General features: G+C 51.9%; 4 non-coding genes and 1 pseudogene across 4 annotated transcripts; all 5 read right to left on the bottom strand.

The window, feature by feature from the left end:
• Positions 1–861: 861 nt before the first annotated feature.
• On the bottom strand, positions 862–1,052 carry LOC142655128 (U2 spliceosomal RNA). The gene has a single exon (XR_012849417.1). It is a non-coding gene; the product is annotated as a U2 spliceosomal RNA (small nuclear RNA).
• A 1,234-nt stretch (positions 1,053–2,286) lies between these two features.
• Positions 2,287–2,477, bottom strand: LOC142653195 (U2 spliceosomal RNA). Its single transcript, XR_012848134.1, has one exon. It is a non-coding gene; the product is annotated as a U2 spliceosomal RNA (small nuclear RNA).
• A 1,242-nt stretch (positions 2,478–3,719) lies between these two features.
• LOC142655127 (U2 spliceosomal RNA) lies at positions 3,720–3,910 on the bottom strand. Its single transcript, XR_012849416.1, has one exon. It is a non-coding gene; the product is annotated as a U2 spliceosomal RNA (small nuclear RNA).
• An 8,089-nt stretch (positions 3,911–11,999) lies between these two features.
• On the bottom strand, positions 12,000–12,190 carry LOC142653194 (U2 spliceosomal RNA). The gene has a single exon (XR_012848133.1). It is a non-coding gene; the product is annotated as a U2 spliceosomal RNA (small nuclear RNA).
• Positions 12,191–13,428: 1,238 nt separating this feature from the next.
• Positions 13,429–13,605, bottom strand: LOC142653934 (U2 spliceosomal RNA; annotated as a pseudogene).
• Between the last annotated feature and the right edge of the window lie 4,040 nt (positions 13,606–17,645).

Here is a 17,645-nt window from a genome sequence, read left to right as displayed (position 1 = left end):
GCCCAGGCTTTTATCTCTGAGGCCCCATTATGATGTCAGAAAGCTGGCTCTGGCTTCTCAGGGCTCCACTATGACACGTGCAAAGTTCCGTCTGAACTTTATATAAGACGGTGCGGCTCAGTCAGTCACTCAGTGTTGCCTGAGAGGGCAACACTGCAACAGCCGGCCGCCAGGCTGTCTTTTTTTGCACAGCTAGTTGCCTCCAGGAGGCCACAAGAGGGAGACAAGGGACTGCAAAATGGAAAATAAGCATCCACCAACTTTACAGACAACTTCTCCTTGCTCCTACAACCTCCATCCTTGCACAGTTTGTTATTCTTCTAGGTAACATAGTAACAAATCCAAATTGCTGCTCTCTTTGTAGGCAAGCAAGGCTTTGTTGCAACTGCAATTCTTACTCCTTCTTGAAATGTAGGGACGACAGTACATTCCATCACATCCATCTAGTGTACACAGGTAGGTCCATTGTGGCGGGCGGGCGGGCGGGCGGGCGGGCGGCTTTAATGGCTGTTTGCTGTTCCCCTACTCCACTCCACTATTTGACTGTGGTGCTGCATCAATCAGTGGCTGGCTCAGGTGCAGCTCTTTAACTTACCTAAAAGGGAGGGCGGAGAGAAGACAAGGAAGGTGAATGAGCTGTTCCAATGTGAAATGCCGGAAACACAGACACACAGACGACACAAAACAAGAGGTGGCAATGTATTCATTAATTGCATTTAATCAATTAGCTCATTATCACTCATGCATTGTCCAACAGGTGTTGAAATAATGGGATTAAAAGGGGAGATCCCTTCAGAAAGACAGAAACAATGGCAAACACAAAAAACACTTTTGGAATCTGATTTTAGTCAACACATAAGGAAAGGGTGCACCGGTCCTGGAAATACTGCAATACCAGGTCAATGCGTGGAGTGGACAGAGCAAGCTCTATTTCCATCTCCCTGTTCTAAAAATCAATTTAATATATGGTCCCCAGATAGGGGACGTATCAGATATTAAACTGATAAGAACAGATACTACACTTGATCTTAGCCAAAAGGCCGAGAAGCGATAACCCGAACGGGCCGCGCGTTGCCCGAGCCTGCCCGATACTGCTGTTCAGCCCTTGCAGCGATTCAGCCTACTTCTAGGCAATTCCATGGGGCCCTGCAGGCTCACACACTCACAGCTACACGGGAGGTGAATAAAGGCCGGAGAGGAAGCCAGACAGGATTTGCTTCTTTTGCTTGCACCACAATGCAGTGCTGAAAGAGGAGGAATCTACATAAAAACGCCTTCCTGGCAACGCCCAAATGCCCTGCTGCCATGCAGATAAACACTGGCAGCGGCAGCAAGTGCATGCCCACAGCCACCCCTTGTTCCTTCACACCTTGTATCAGCTGTAATCCAGTCCAGTCCAGTGCTGCCTGCTGAGCAGCACTGACCAACACTGCCTGGGCCCAGGCTTTTATCTCTGAGGCCCCATTATGATGTCAGAAAGCTGGCTCTGGCTTCTCAGGGCTCCACTATGACACGTGCAAAGTTCCGTCTGAACTTTATATAAGACGGTGCGGCTCAGTCAGTCACTCAGTGTTGCCTGAGAGGGCAACACTGCAACAGCCGGCCGCCAGGCTGTCTTTTTTTGCACAGCTAGTTGCCTCCAGGAGGCCACAAGAGGGAGACAAGGGACTGCAAAATGGAAAATAAGCATCCACCAACTTTACAGACAACTTCTCCTTGCTCCTACAACCTCCATCCTTGCACAGTTTGTTATTCTTCTAGGTAACATAGTAACAAATCCAAATTGCTGCTCTCTTTGTAGGCAAGCAAGGCTTTGTTGCAACTGCAATTCTTACTCCTTCTTGAAATGTAGGGACGACAGTACATTCCATCACATCCATCTAGTGTACACAGGTAGGTCCATTGTGGCGGGCGGGCGGGCGGCTTTAATGGCTGTTTGCTGTTCCCCTACTCCACTCCACTATTTGACTGTGGTGCTGCATCAATCAGTGGCTGGCTCAGGTGCAGCTCTTTAACTTACCTAAAAGGGAGGGCGGAGAGAAGACAAGGAAGGTGAATGAGGTGTTCCAATGTGAAATGCCGGAAACACAGACACACAGACGACACAAAACAAGAGGTGGCAATGTATTCATTAATTGCATTTAATCAATTAGCTCATTATCACTCATGCATTGTCCAACAGGTGTTGAAATAATGGGATTAAAAGGGGAGATCCCTTCAGAAAGACAGAAACAATGGCAAACACAAAAAACACTTTTGGAATCTGATTTTAGTCAACACATAAGGAAAGGGTGCACCGGTCCTGGAAATACTGCAATACCAGGTCAATGCGTGGAGTGGACAGAGCAAGCTCTATTTCCATCTCCCTGTTCTAAAAATCCATTTAATATATGGTCCCCAGATAGGGGACGTATCAGATATTAAACTGATAAGAACAGATACTACACTTGATCTTAGCCAAAAGGCCGAGAAGCGATAACCCGAACGGGCCGCGCGTTGCCCGAGCCTGCCCGATACTGCTGTTCAGCCCTTGCAGCGATTCAGCCTACTTCTAGGCAATTCCATGGGGCCCTGCAGGCTCACACACTCACAGCTACACGGGACGTGAATAAAGGCCGGAGAGGAAGCCAGACAGGATTTGCTTCTTTTGCTTGCACCACAATGCAGTGCTGAAAGAGGAGGAATCTACATAAAAACGCCTTCCTGGCAACGCCCAAATGCCCTGCTGCCATGCAGATAAACACTGGCAGCGGCAGCAAGTGCATGCCCACAGCCACCCCTTGTTCCTTCACACCTTGTATCAGCTGTAATCCAGTCCAGTCCAGTGCTGCCTGCTGAGCAGCACTGACCAACACTGCCTGGGCCCAGGCTTTTATCTCTGAGGCCCCATTATGATGTCAGAAAGCTGGCTCTGGCTCCTCAGGGCTCCACTATGACACGTGCAAAGTTCCGTCTGAACTTTATATAAGACGGTGCGGCTCAGTCAGTCACTCAGTGTTGCCTGAGAGGGCAACACTGCAACAGCCGGCCGCCAGGCTGTCTTTTTTTGCACAGCTAGTTGCCTCCAGGAGGCCACAAGAGGGAGACAAGGGACTGCAAAATGGAAAATAAGCATCCACCAACTTTACAGACAACTTCTCCTTGCTCCTACAACCTCCATCCTTGCACAGTTTGTTATTCTTCTAGGTAACATAGTAACAAATCCAAATTGCTGCTCTCTTTGTAGGCAAGCAAGGCTTTGTTGCAACTGCAATTCTTACTCCTTCTTGAAATGTAGGGACGACAGTACATTCCATCACATCCATCTAGTGTACACAGGTAGGTCCATTGTGGCGGGTGGGCGGGCGGGCGGGCGGCTTTAATGGCTGTTTGCTGTTCCCCTACTCCACTCCACTATTTGACTGTGGTGCTGCATCAATCAGTGGCTGGCTCAGGTGCAGCTCTTTAACTTACCTAAAAGGGAGGGCGGAGAGAAGACAAGGAAGGTGAATGAGCTGTTCCAATGTGAAATGCCGGAAACACAGACACACAGACGACACAAAACAAGAGGTGGCAATGTATTCATTAATTGCATTTAATCAATTAGCTCATTATCACTCATGCATTGTCCAACAGGTGTTGAAATAATGGGATTAAAAGGGGAGATCCCTTCAGAAAGACAGAAACAATGGCAAACACAAAAAAAACTTTTGGAATCTGATTTTAGTCAACACATAAGGAAAGGGTGCACCGGTCCTGGAAATACTGCAATACCAGGTCAATGCGTGGAGTGGACAGAGCAAGCTCTATTTCCATCTCCCTGTTCTAAAAATCAATTTAATATATGGTCCCCAGATAGGGGACGTATCAGATATTAAACTGATAAGAACAGATACTACACTTGATCTTAGCCAAAAGGCCGAGAAGCGATAACCCGAACGGGCCGCGCGTTGCCCGAGCCTGCCCGATACTGCTGTTCAGCCCTTGCAGCGATTCAGCCTACTTCTAGGCAATTCCATGGGGCCCTGCAGGCTCACACACTCACAGCTACACGGGAGGTGAATAAAGGCCGGAGAGGAAGCCAGACAGGATTTGCTTCTTTTGCTTGCACCACAATGCAGTGCTGAAAGAGGAGGAATCTACATAAAAACGCCTTCCTGGCAACGCCCAAATGCCCTGCTGCCATGCAGATAAACACTGGCAGCGGCAGCAAGTGCATGCCCACAGCCACCCCTTGTTCCTTCACACCTTGTATCAGCTGTAATCCAGTCCAGTCCAGTGCTGCCTGCTGAGCAGCACTGACCAACACTGCCTGGGCCCAGGCTTTTATCTCTGAGGCCCCATTATGATGTCAGAAAGCTGGCTCTGGCTCCTCAGGGCTCCACTATGACACGTGCAAAGTTCCGTCTGAACTTTATATAAGACGGTGCGGCTCATGACCTGCCTAGGTAGAGTCGTGTGTTAACCTTAAACCATACTATCCCCCACCCCCATTTAGTAACGACACATGACACCGAGGTTGGATGTGAAATGGCCACAGCAGCCGTTTATTAATTTCACAGTTTTATAAAAACAATTTAAATCCGAAACATTCGGATAACTAGTTAGGAATCCACCAGAGAATTCCTCCTAATAATTCACATGACCCAACATGGGTCAGAATCATAAATAACAATTAAACGTTAACATTAACCCGAGCAGAGGAAGTCCTTGAAGCCCCTTCAGATGTTCCTTTCAAGAACACACCGAATTAGCCATCTGCAAACCACTAATTACCTCCAGCCGTAAACCAGCTCGGAAGCACCGTTCACCTCTGCAGATGGCTCCAACCACTAGAAGTCCACTTCAAGGGGATAACACCCGATGAAGCCCTCAAGTGATATACCGACCACTAGAAGTCCACTTCAAAGGGATAACACCCGATGAAGCCTTCAAGTGACATACCTTCTACCAGAAGACCACTTCAAAGGGATAACACCCGATGAAGTCTTCAACCATGTACCTTTTTTGGGGGACGCATACCCCCGATGCGACCCCCCCACCATTTTGTACTGACTGGCATCAAGGACTCCCCCCGCCAGCTGCCATGACAACAGAACCTACTCCGGAAAAAAGAAAAACATGTTAAATAAGCACACAAAATAAAACACAACGCTCATAGACAGACGTACATAAGACCTAAGGAGTAACAAAACAAGGGTGGGAGGGTGGGAGCTTTGCTTACTGTGTGTTACTCCTCCCGCTGCTTCCGGCTCAATGCCGAGAAACAGCGGGAAGCGCAGTAACGGCCCCCCCCGCCCCCCTTAACTCCTCCCCGTCCCTCCTTCAGCTCCTTCAACTTTCCCTCACCTCGTAACATTAACCCTTTCCCTACCAGGACGGTCATGTCGGCTTCCCTTAAGCCTGCAGCTGCGTCCAGCCTCTTCTTGACCTGCCTAGGTAGAGTCGTGTGTTAACCTTAAACCATACTATCCCCCACCCCCATTTAGTAACGACACATGACACCGAGGTTGGATGTGAAATGGCCACAGCAGCCGTTTATTAATTTCACAGTTTTATAAAAACAATTTAAATCCGAAACATTCGGATAACTAGTTAGGAATCCACCAGAGAATTCCTCCTAATAATTCACATGACCCAACATGGGTCAGAATCATAAATAACAATTAAACGTTAACATTAACCCGAGCAGAGGAAGTCCTTGAAGCCCCTTCAGATGTTCCTTTCAAGAACACACCGAATTAGCCATCTGCAAACCACTAATTACCTCCAGCCGTAAACCAGCTCGGAAGCACCGTTCACCTCTGCAGATGGCTCCAACCACTAGAAGTCCACTTCAAGGGGATAACACCCGATGAAGCCCTCAAGTGATATACCGACCACTAGAAGTCCACTTCAAAGGGATAACACCCGATGAAGCCTTCAAGTGACATACCTTCTACCAGAAGACCACTTCAAAGGGATAACACCCGATGAAGTCTTCAACCATGTACCTTTTTTGGGGGACGCATACCCCCGATGCGACCCCCCCACCATTTTGTACTGACTGGCCTCAAGGACTCCCCCCGCCACCGCGAAACAGGCCTTGACCACCTTAAGCCTGTGAGTTCCTCCACACCACCACCGCCCTTTCTATGCCTTCTGCTATAGCCAAGCTCCAAATATCAATGCCAACCTCGGTCAGATGAACCCCGTCACTCCTCCAGAAATTCCCCAATCCTGACTCCAAATCCCTATGCCTCACGCAAATGCCCCCGTTCTTCGCCACAAAACGGGACACCGCCCGGTTAACTTTTATCCGAGCCTTATTGACTCTCTCCACCGATCTAGCTAACCGCCAATGCTTCCTTGGGACTATGTCCGACCACACTACCACCAACTTGGGATAAGATACCCACAAACACAACAAATCATGTTTGATATCCCGCACCAACTCACGAAAAGGGCGGACTCCTAAGTCATTCCCACCCACGTGCAACACTAAAACCTCCGGAACCCTATCAAGCCGCACATATGTCTGGAATTCCGCCAACACCCTGTTCCACGACATACCTCTAAACCCCAGCCAATGCACAACCGCATCCTGTCGCGGAATGCGCAACTGGCGACCATCCGGGCGGACGTCCGCCCTCAAAGCCCCCCAGTGCACGTACGAATGACCCATCAACCACACCAGACAAGGAGGCGAATCTGAAACGGAAAACACAGTTAGGCACCACCATATAACATTTGCAAGCATAAACAACAAAATTACAACATATGGGGGCGGACATAGGACTTAAACCTTTTAGACTCCCAACGACCAATACGCCTCACCCCCTCATCATCCAACCCCCAGCGCCCTGCTTCCGTTGCTGCGCCAATCCGGAAGGAATGAGATGAATATGAGCCTGCCGCAACCCCAACCGCCGTCAAACATTTTTTAAAAACAGCTCCAAACTGAAACCTGGACAAGAACGACCCGTCCACATGACGTAACAAAGGCAAATCTGGAGACCCCCTGTTTTTTGTAAAACCCCGCATGCACTCTACTGGGCACATGACCGACCCCGGGAGAGCGAACAAAACTATCAGTTTTCCCTTCCCTAATTGGTCAGTTTTTGATCTACGCAACCATACCTCCAACCGATCTGCAAAAAGGCTCACCTCCCCAGATCTCAGCCCCCCAGCCTGTTTAGTACTTGGCGACACCAACTCACCTATTCTAAATGCTCCGAAGAACGCCAACGAGAAAGCCAACCGAAACAAATCCATTTCATCTGAAGAACGACATACCGATGCCAATGAACCGCCCAACAAGCCCAGCAAAGCAAACGACACCGGCCTTCTACTATCCGCCTCCACCCTACCTCTGCGCAACCCCTTCAAAGCCTGCGATACCAGAAATTCCTTCGATACATCCCGCAAGCCCCGCAACTTAAGCCCAAACGCCACCGCGGATATAAACCGGTTCACCTTCGCTACTGAAAACCCCCCCTCCCAGGCATCCCCTAACCAATACAAAAGTGCCACCAACCTGTCTCTATCCGTATTGACATCACCCAACTCTCTTACCCACTCCTCCCACTGCCTCCAACAAGCAGCATAAGCCCTCCACGTCGTGCGCGCCAAAGACCTTTGTAACAGCTGCTCTACGGGACCGATACCAGATCCCATAGATGATCCGGACACGCCAAACCGAGACGTTCCGCTCCCGGGGCCAATTGCCGAAACCGGTCCCACTGCGAGCGAGAAAGAGCATCAGCAACACAATTCCGTACACCCGGGACATGCACCGCCACCACCCACGCGTTCAACGACAAACACACCAACACTAAATAACGCAACAATTGAACTACCGGAGGAGAGGACGCCGTGATGTTATTAATGGCAAGCACCACCCCCATGTTGTCGCAGTAAAAACGGACCTTCTTATCCCTGAGCCTGTCCCCCCAAATGGTAGCCGCCACCACGATGGGAAACAGCTCGAGCAGGGCCAGATTCCGCGTCAATCCACTGGACACCCAGCTAGCCGGCCATTGACCTGCGCACCACGGACCTCCCCCGTAAGCTCCAAAGCCACCCGCCCCAGCCGCATCCGTGAAAATATTCAGATCACTCGTATCCTGCGCTGGGGCCATCCATAGCGAGCGACCATTGTACTGGCCCAAGAAGTCATCCCAAACCTGAAGATCAGCTCGGTGCTCCTCCTTGAGCCTCACAAAATGATGCGGCGCCCGCACTCCCGCCGTTGCCGCCGCCAACCTCCTACCAAACACCCTCCCCATCGGCATAATCCGGCAGGCGAAATTCAACTTCCCCAGCAGCGACTGAAGCTCCCTCAGCGACATTTTCTTCCTTCTACAAGCCCGTCGCACCTCCAGCCTCAAAGCACCCAACTTATCCGCCGGGAGCCGACACTCCATTGCCACCGAGTCAATTTCGATTCCCAAGAAACAAATCGTCGCTACCGGGCCCTCCGTTTTTTCCGGCGCCAAAGGGATCCCAAAATCCCTCGCCACCTTCTGCAGGGCATGAAGCAAGTTACCGCAAACCGGCGAACCCCCCGGGCCAACGCACAAAAAATCATCTAAGTAATGGATCAACGAATCGACCCCGGATACTCCCCTCGTTACCCACTCCACGAAGCTACTAAACGCCTCGAAGTATGCACAAGAAAGAGAACACCCCATCGGAAGGCACCGATCCACGTAAAAGGCCCCATTCCAAAAACAACCCAACAGCCGTTGGCTTTCTGGATGGACCGGCAACAACCTGAACGCCGCCTCGATGTCGGTTTTTGCTAGCAGCGCCCCCGGACCCGCAGCCCGCACTAACCCCACCGCCTTATCGAATGAGGTATAAACTACGGAACACAACTCGTGATCAATCCCGTCATTTACCGACGAACCTTTGGGATACGATAAATGTTGAATCAAACGAAACTTTCCGGGCTCGCGTTTAGGGACAATACCCAAAGGGGACACAACTAAATCTTTCACCGGCGACTCCACAAATGGCCCCGACATGCGCCCCAACGAAACTTCTTTTAACAACTTTTCCGACACGACTTCCGCATGCAAGTAAGCCGATTTTAAATTTCTCCGCGTAACCGGAACCTCATAAGGAGGCGGAGGAATAACAAAACCAACACTAAACACTTCATAAAGCAACTTAGCTGCCGCCCTATCCGGATACTCATTTAGATAAAGGGCCATCCTTTCCACCCTCACCGGCGACACCCCCTTGACCAGCCCCGTGCTGGTTCCCGGGCCTCTTTTTCCGCAGACATTTTGCCGCCCCGTGTGATGCACCATTACACTCGGAGCACACGTGCTTGAACTTGCACGTGGCCCCAAACTTGCACTGGCCTTCATTGAATTGCCAGCAAAACCCCGCCTTTCCCCCGCCGCTTGGTCCACTCTGACTAGACTGGCCTCCCTGGCCACCGCTCCCGGGAAAGGGCTGCCTAACCGGAGCCGTAACCCGTAACCAGAGAGCAATATCCTTCTGGTCCCACCGAATCGCCGGCCGAACCGCCTTCCGCTGACGGAATTGCTCATCATATCGCAGCCACGCCTGACCCCCATACGCCCTATGAGCCTCCCCAATAGCATCAAAATAACAAAATAACGCCGAACAATTTTCCGGCGCCTTTTCCCCTATCACACTAGCCAATATGGCGAACGCCTGCGACCAATTAACGAACGTCTGCGGGATAAGCCTATACCGCCGCCGTTCCTCCTCGTCCTTTTTACTCTCATCCCGCTTGCTCTTATCCAAATTAAATTTAGCCAGCGGCAAGAAAGAAAAAATTTCAACATATTCATCTTTCCAGATCCGATCACGCACCTCCTGCTTTAAATGCGCCCCCAACGGACCCTCAAAACAAACATACACCTCCCCCCGAGCACGATCGTCCATGCGCACTCGATCGCCGTCCTTCTGTGCCTCAGTCTGCACCGACACCGCGACCGCCTCTCTAACCGCCACCACAGGACGCGCCTGCAACGATCCCACGTCCCTGGGGCCTTCCCAAACTACCGCAGGGGACACTTCCGTTACTACCGGCGCCGCGGCCCTATCCAGGCGCCCCACCAGCTCCCGTAAGCAACCCACTAAATCTGCCAAACCCGCTCCGTCGCGTCCGCCCGCGCCACTACCGGCCCCCGATGCTATGCTAGCAGCCCCCCCGCCGACACCCGACATAAAAATCGCTGGATAAGACAATAATGGAGTTATACACTCACCGGGCTGCACAGGCGCTGTGTTCCCGTCAGCCGGACCATCCTGACCTCGACGATAGACGTCCAGTTCACCTTCCTCCAGTTCTTCTCTCGCCGACGACTGTCCCTCCCAACGACATCTTCGGAAAGGGGATGAGGACGCGCTGACCGATGGGCCGGCAACCTGCCGCCCGACCGCCGGGACCCAGACTTCCGACCGGACCTGTTGCCTCGACGTCGCTGCAGATCTAGTCGTCCGTCTAGACGATCCTGACGAAGCCTGCCCCCTGGCCGGAACATCACCATGCGGGGCGGCCGTACCTTGCTCTCGACATCTTCCATCTGATGGGGGAGGGGTGACAGGGAGCCCAGCCTGCGACTCCCTGCTTACCGCCGGACCCCGTCGCGGCCTGGGATTCCTGCCAGGACGCAGGGCCTGGGAAGGGGCGGTCCTCCCAGCTGCCTGGCCTGCAGCGTCCGGGATCGGGCTCCCTCTGCGACGCCGTGTCCGCGGGACTACCTCCGGACTAAGGCGCTCTGGAGGTCGGGACCGCCGAGAGGGACGGGTCGACACAGCCTGCATCGCCGTCACCCCTGCCACCGCTCTCTGCCTGCCCAGCGCAGGAGCGGTTGTTGCCGACTCCCCCCCCGCCGCCATAGCCATGCTCGTAGGGGGGCCGGGGGAGGGGAGCCTGTCCCTTACAACAGACCCCGAACGCCGTGCCCGACGTGGCGAAACGGCGTCCGGGATCCGCGTTAATGCAGCCACGGTCTCCTCCAGCCATCCGGGACCGTGGTGCACAGCAGCGGCGCGCAGCCGCTCTAAGATCAGGGCCTCTGCCATTACTAAAAAACCGGGCAACGGGGAGCTTTCCTTACTGTGTGTTACTCCTCCCGCTGCTTCCGGCTCAATGCCGAGAAACAGCGGGAAGCGCAGTAACGGCCCCCCCCGCCCCCCTTAACTCCTCCCCGTCCCTCCTTCAGCTCCTTCAACTTTCCCTCACCTCGTAACATTAACCCTTTCCCTACCAGGACGGTCATGTCGGCTTCCCTTAAGCCTGCAGCTGCGTCCAGCCTCTTCTGTCAGTCACTCAGTGTTGCCTGAGAGGGCAACACTGCAACAGCCGGCCGCCAGGCTGTCTTTTTTTGCACAGCTAGTTGCCTCCAGGAGGCCACAAGAGGGAGACAAGGGACTGCAAAATGGAAAATAAGCATCCACCAACTTTACAGACAACTTCTCCTTGCTCCTACAACCTCCATCCTTGCACAGTTTGTTATTCTTCTAGGTAACATAGTAACAAATCCAAATTGCTGCTCTCTTTGTAGGCAAGCAAGGCTTTGTTGCAACTGCAATTCTTACTCCTTCTTGAAATGTAGGGACGACAGTACATTCCATCACATCCATCTAGTGTACACAGGTAGGTCCATTGTGGCGGGCGGGCGGGCGGGCGGCTTTAATGGCTGTTTGCTGTTCCCCTACTCCACTCCACTATTTGACTGTGGTGCTGCATCAATCAGTGGCTGGCTCAGGTGCAGCTCTTTAACTTACCTAAAAGGGAGGGCGGAGAGAAGACAAGGAAGGTGAATGAGCTGTTCCAATGTGAAATGCCGGAAACACAGACACACAGACGACACAAAACAAGAGGTGGCAATGTATTCATTAATTGCATTTAATCAATTAGCTCATTATCACTCATGCATTGTCCAACAGGTGTTGAAATAATGGGATTAAAAGGGGAGATCCCTTCAGAAAGACAGAAACAATGGCAAACACAAAAAACACTTTTGGAATCTGATTTTAGTCAACACATAAGGAAAGGGTGCACCGGTCCTGGAAATACTGCAATACCAGGTCAATGCGTGGAGTGGACAGAGCAAGCTCTATTTCCATCTCCCTGTTCTAAAAATCCATTTAATATATGGTCCCCAGATAGGGGACGTATCAGATATTAAACTGATAAGAACAGATACTACACTTGATCTTAGCCAAAAGGCCGAGAAGCGATAACCCGAACGGGCCGCGCGTTGCCCGAGCCTGCCCGATACTGCTGTTCAGCCCTTGCAGCGATTCAGCCTACTTCTAGGCAATTCCATGGGGCCCTGCAGGCTCACACACTCACAGCTACACGGGAGGTGAATAAAGGCCGGAGAGGAAGCCAGACAGGATTTGCTTCTTTTGCTTGCACCACAATGCAGTGCTGAAAGAGGAGGAATCTACATAAAAACGCCTTCCTGGCAACGCCCAAATGCCCTGCTGCCATGCAGATAAACACTGGCAGCGGCAGCAAGTGCATGCCCACAGCCACCCCTTGTTCCTTCACACCTTGTATCAGCTGTAATCCAGTCCAGTCCAGTGCTGCCTGCTGAGCAGCACTGACCAACACTGCCTGGGCCCAGGCTTTTATCTCTGAGGCCCCATTATGATGTCAGAAAGCTGGCTCTGGCTCCTCAGGGCTCCACTATGACACGTGCAAAGTTCCGTCTGAACTTTATATAAGACGGTGCGGCTCAGTCAGTCACTCAGTGTTGCCTGAGAGGGCAACAGTGCAACAGCCGGCCGCCAGGCTGTCTTTTTTTGCACAGCTAGTTGCCTCCAGGAGGCTACAAGAGGGAGACAAGGGACTGCAAAATGGAAAATAAGCATCCACCAACTTTACAGACAACTTCTCCTTGCTCCTACAACCTCCATCCTTGCACAGTTTGTTATTCTTCTAGGTAACATAGTAACAAATCCAAATTGCTGCTCTCTTTGTAGGCAAGCAAGGCTTTGTTGCAACTGCAATTCTTACTCCTTCTTGAAATGTAGGGACGACAATACATTCCATCACATCCATCTAGTGTACACAGGTAGGTCCATTGTGGCGGGCGGGCGGGCGGGCGGCTTTAATGGCTGTTTGCTGTTCCCCTACTCCACTCCACTATTTGACTGTGGTGCTGCATCAATCAGTGGCTGGCTCAGGTGCAGCTCTTTAACTTACCTAAAAGGGAGGGCGGAGAGAAGACAAGGAAGGTGAATGAGCTGTTCCAATGTGAAATGCCGGAAACACAGACACACAGACGACACAAAACAAGAGGTGGCAATGTATTCATTAATTGCATTTAATCAATTAGCTCATTATCACTCATGCATTGTCCAACAGGTGTTGAAATAATGGGATTAAAAGGGGAGATCCCTTCAGAAAGACAGAAACAATGGCAAACACAAAAAACACTTTTGGAATCTGATTTTAGTCAACACATAAGGAAAGGGTGCACCGGTCCTGGAAATACTGCAATACCAGGTCAATGCGTGGAGTGGACAGAGCAAGCTCTATTTCCATCTCCCTGTTCTAAAAATCCATTTAATATATGGTCCCCAGATAGGGGACGCATCAGATATTAAACTGATAAGAACAGATTTTTTTTGATTGAAAAATGCTTTATTGACAATCAATCGTCATCATACAAACATTACTGCGACGCAGCGCAAGCCATGAAGCAGCAAATAATAAATAATAACAGTCGTCAAACATAACATGACAGTATAATACACAGTACAGGCTAGCCTATGCTATACATTACACCACATGCTACACTAACATTCTTGCATTCACTAACGCCAAACAACAAAGCATTACAGACAAGTGATGGGATAGGGGAGTGGGTAGGAGGGGATAGGGAAGGGGGAAATCACAGGCCCGAAGCTTTATTGAAAGACAACACACAAGAAGGGAGAGTGGGGGGAAGGGGAGTATCAGTCCTCTTCCTCATCGACGTCCGGGCTGTCCCAGGTGGAATAGTCTCTGAGCAGGCTGTGGATCAGCCTGCGGCAGTCCTGGACGGACACACTCTCTCTCCGCAAAATCAGACGGTTCCTGGCAAACCATATAGCGTCCTTAAAGCAGTTCATAAGGCGCCAGGCTTCCTGGATTGCTCCATCCGTGGTATTCCCAGGAAATAGTCCATAAAGTACCGAGCGGTACGACAGTCTGTTCCTGGGTACTGAGTCCTTGAGTTCATGTTCCAAGGCTTTCAACAGACCCTGTGCAAAGGGGCACTGCCAGAAAATGTGCAAAGATGTTTCCTCCGTGAAGGGGCACCTGGGGCAGTACCGGGTCTTGCACAGGTTGCGGGCATGCATGAATGACCTAAGAGGCAGTCCTCCCTGGATGGCCATCCATGAAATGTCCTTGTGCCCGTTGGTCAACCTGCCAGATGACACGTTAGTCCAAACAGTCTCCAACGTGTCGGCATGAAGCCCTGGAACAGACTCCAGTGAGTCCTTTGCTCTGATGTGCTTGTGGATCGTCTTAGGTTTCCACAAGTCGGGCTTAAGACCCTCCAGTTGATGCTCCCTCACAAACCGGGCGACATCTCCGTAGAACCAGGGAGCGTGCCAGTTGTAAGGGAAGGAGCTGTCCCACTTGTCCCAGCCAATACCTCGCCAGAGGGGAAGGAGGAAGTAGCGGGACATGGCCTTGCCCGCAGAGCCGTTTGCTGTCCTCAGAGTCCTACGAACACAGTCACATACAAAAGCGATCCGCAGCAGAGTGGGAATGTCGGGTATACCCTTCCCACCTTTGCGGGGCTCCTTGTACATAACAGTCCGCTTTACTCTGTCCATTTTCGAGCCCCAGATGAAGCGAAACACGGTCCTGGTAATGGCCCTCGAGACGGTGGCAAGAGGGGGCCATGCCTGTGCAGTGTATTGTAGCACAGGCAAGACTTCGTTACGCAGGACCATTGCTTTGCCCTCAATAGTGAGTTGTCTGAGGCTCCACAGTCCGATCCTTTGGTTGACTTTGGCCAAGCGTTCTTCCCACGACTTTAGGGCTGCACCTTCCTTACCGAACCAGACTCCCAGAATTTTGATGAAGTCCGGCTTGATAGTAAACGGGAAGGAGGCAGGAGAAGGCAGGTACCACTTTCCGAAGAGCATGGCTTCCGACTTCCCGCAGTTGACTTTTGCCCCTGAAGCGCGTCCGAACTCCTCGCAGGTCTGGACGAGTGCAGTCACCGAACTCTGGTCAGCGCAGAAGACGGTCACGTCGTCCATGTACAGCGAGCATTTGACCTCGAAGTGTCCTGGACCTGGTGCGGTGATCCCTCTGATCTCTCCATTCTGCCGGATAGCCTCTGCGAAGAGCTCTATAACACAAACAAAAAGGAGAGGTGAAAGAGGACAGCCTTGTCTAACCCCCGACGATACAGGAAAGGGGTCAGTCTTCCAGCCGTTCACCAGCACCGAGCTGTAAATGTCGCAATACATCAGGTTAACATACAAACAGAACAACCTGCCAAGCCGCAGCCTACGCAGAGCCTTACCCATGAATTCGTGAGAGACCCGGTCAAAAGCCTTCTCCTGATCCAGACTGACCAGGGCCGCGTGTGTACGGCGGCTTTGCATGTAATGCACCGTGTCCCTCACCAGGGCAAGACTGTCGGCCACCCTACGGCCAGGAATGCCGCAGGTTTGGTCCGATCCGATGATCTGTCCGATGACAACCTTCAGTCTGTTGGTCAATACTTTGGCGAGGATCTTGTAGTCCACGTTCAGGAGAGAGATGGGACGCCAGTTTTTCAGGTCACATCTCTCCCCCTTCCGCTTATACAAGATCGTGATCATGCCTTCTCTCAAGGACGGTGGCATTCTACCCTCCACCACCATCTCCTCATAGAGCTCCAGCAGGTCCGGACAGATCAAGTCCCCCAGCGCTACATAGAGCTCTGCTGGGAGACCATCACTGCCCGGGGTCCTGCCGGGTCTGAAGGATTTAGCGGCAGAGAGCAGTTCCTCCACCGTCAGGGGTACATCCATAGCCTCCGTACCTGCAGGATCAAGATGATTAGTGATACCTGACAGGAATTTATCGGCGGCTTCGGGGTCAGTGGTTTTCCGGGAGTAGAGGCTTCGGTAGTAGTCTGTGACGACTCCCATCACCTCCTTCTTCCCAGAATGCATGTTTCCGGTCTCATCTCGGAGTTCCTTCAGGGGCGTGTGGCCGGCATGGAGTTTCCTGAAAAAGAACGAGTTACATTTCTCACCCTTCTCCAGGTTCTCCACCTTGGAACGAAAGACAATTCGCTTGGATTCCTCCTCAAAGTGCCTTTTCAGGCCCTTTTTGGCTTCCTCCAGCTCCTTCCTGACGTCCCAGCCGCATTGAAGGAGGTCTTGCAGGGATCGCAGCTGACGCTGCATCTCTCTGAAGTCTCTCTTCCTCTCACACGCCTGTTGACGACTTTTTGCCTGAAAGAAACAACGAAATTCAACTTTAACATATTCCCACCAGTCACAGGTTTTGTCAAAGAAAACTTTATCATTCCTCCAAACAATATAGGCGTCTCTAAGTTCCGCCAGTACCTCCTCTCTTTCCAGCAGGGCACAATTCAGCTTCCAGGAGCCAGGGCCGGGAGGAAAACCGTGGCCGATGGCACCCTGGAAGAGAATGGCCCTGTGGTCAGAGAAGAAGCAGGGGATCATGGAGTGCCCATGCTGCTTGACTGCCCGGGAGGTGAACACAAAGTCAATCCGAGAACGAAGTGAGCCATCGGGTCGGCTCCATGAATAGTTCACAGAGCCGATCCCCATGGAGCCCACAACGTCCTGCAAGGATGCTTCGGTTACCATCTCGATAAGCAGTTTGGAACTGACATCCAGCTTGATTGAAGTGCCGGAACTTCGTCCATCCTCTTCGATGAGGCAGTTGAAGTCCCCGGCCATCACCACTGCCCTAGTGGTGGCGAGCTGGGTCCGCAGGGTCTGGAATAGTTCCAGGCGCTCAGCCTTCATAGGGGGGGCGTACACGTTGATGAGCCTAATCGGCTCTCCTGCCCAGGAACCGTCTACGACCAACAAGCGGCCGCAGACGAGCTCCTGGACAGAGTCAACAGTAAATACGCCTCCCCTAATCAGGATGGCAACCCCCGCAGACTTACAGTCGCCCCCACCAGACCAGTAGGACGGGCCATGGGTCCACTGCCTGGCCAGGTGATGATATGACCTGGAAGAGGGGAGAGTACATTCCTGCAGCATAAATATATCACTCGACTGCTTGGAAAGAAAAGTTAGCACCATCTGACATCTAGTCCTATCTCTAACACTCCTCACATTGAGGCTAAAGATGTTAAGTTTAGCAGCCATGGGGGAGAATAAAGAAGGTTAGTGCAAACGATACACCTTAGTTACCAGTCCGGTCGGGCGGATCCTCCTCGCCTGGCGGGTCCGAAAGATCCAGCAGGCCCTCTGACAAAAATTGTTCCAGGATTGTAGCCACCTGGATGTCTGTTGTGAAGTCGATGACCTCAGGTTCAGACACGAGTTCCTCCACCATCTGCTCCATTTCCTCCTGCTGCGCAAGGGAATCTTCGCAGATTTCCACGACTTGTCGCTTTGAGGACTCAGCCGCTGGGCTGTCCCTCACCTTTCTCTTCCTCTGGATGGCACCTGAGGAGACAAGAGGGGGAAAATCCTCCAGGGAGAGG

This window comes from Rhinoderma darwinii, chromosome 5 (genome assembly GCF_050947455.1).
Source record: "Rhinoderma darwinii isolate aRhiDar2 chromosome 5, aRhiDar2.hap1, whole genome shotgun sequence".
Taxonomy (NCBI): domain Eukaryota; kingdom Metazoa; phylum Chordata; class Amphibia; order Anura; family Rhinodermatidae; genus Rhinoderma; species Rhinoderma darwinii.
This window is presented reverse-complemented; position numbering and strand designations above follow the sequence as displayed.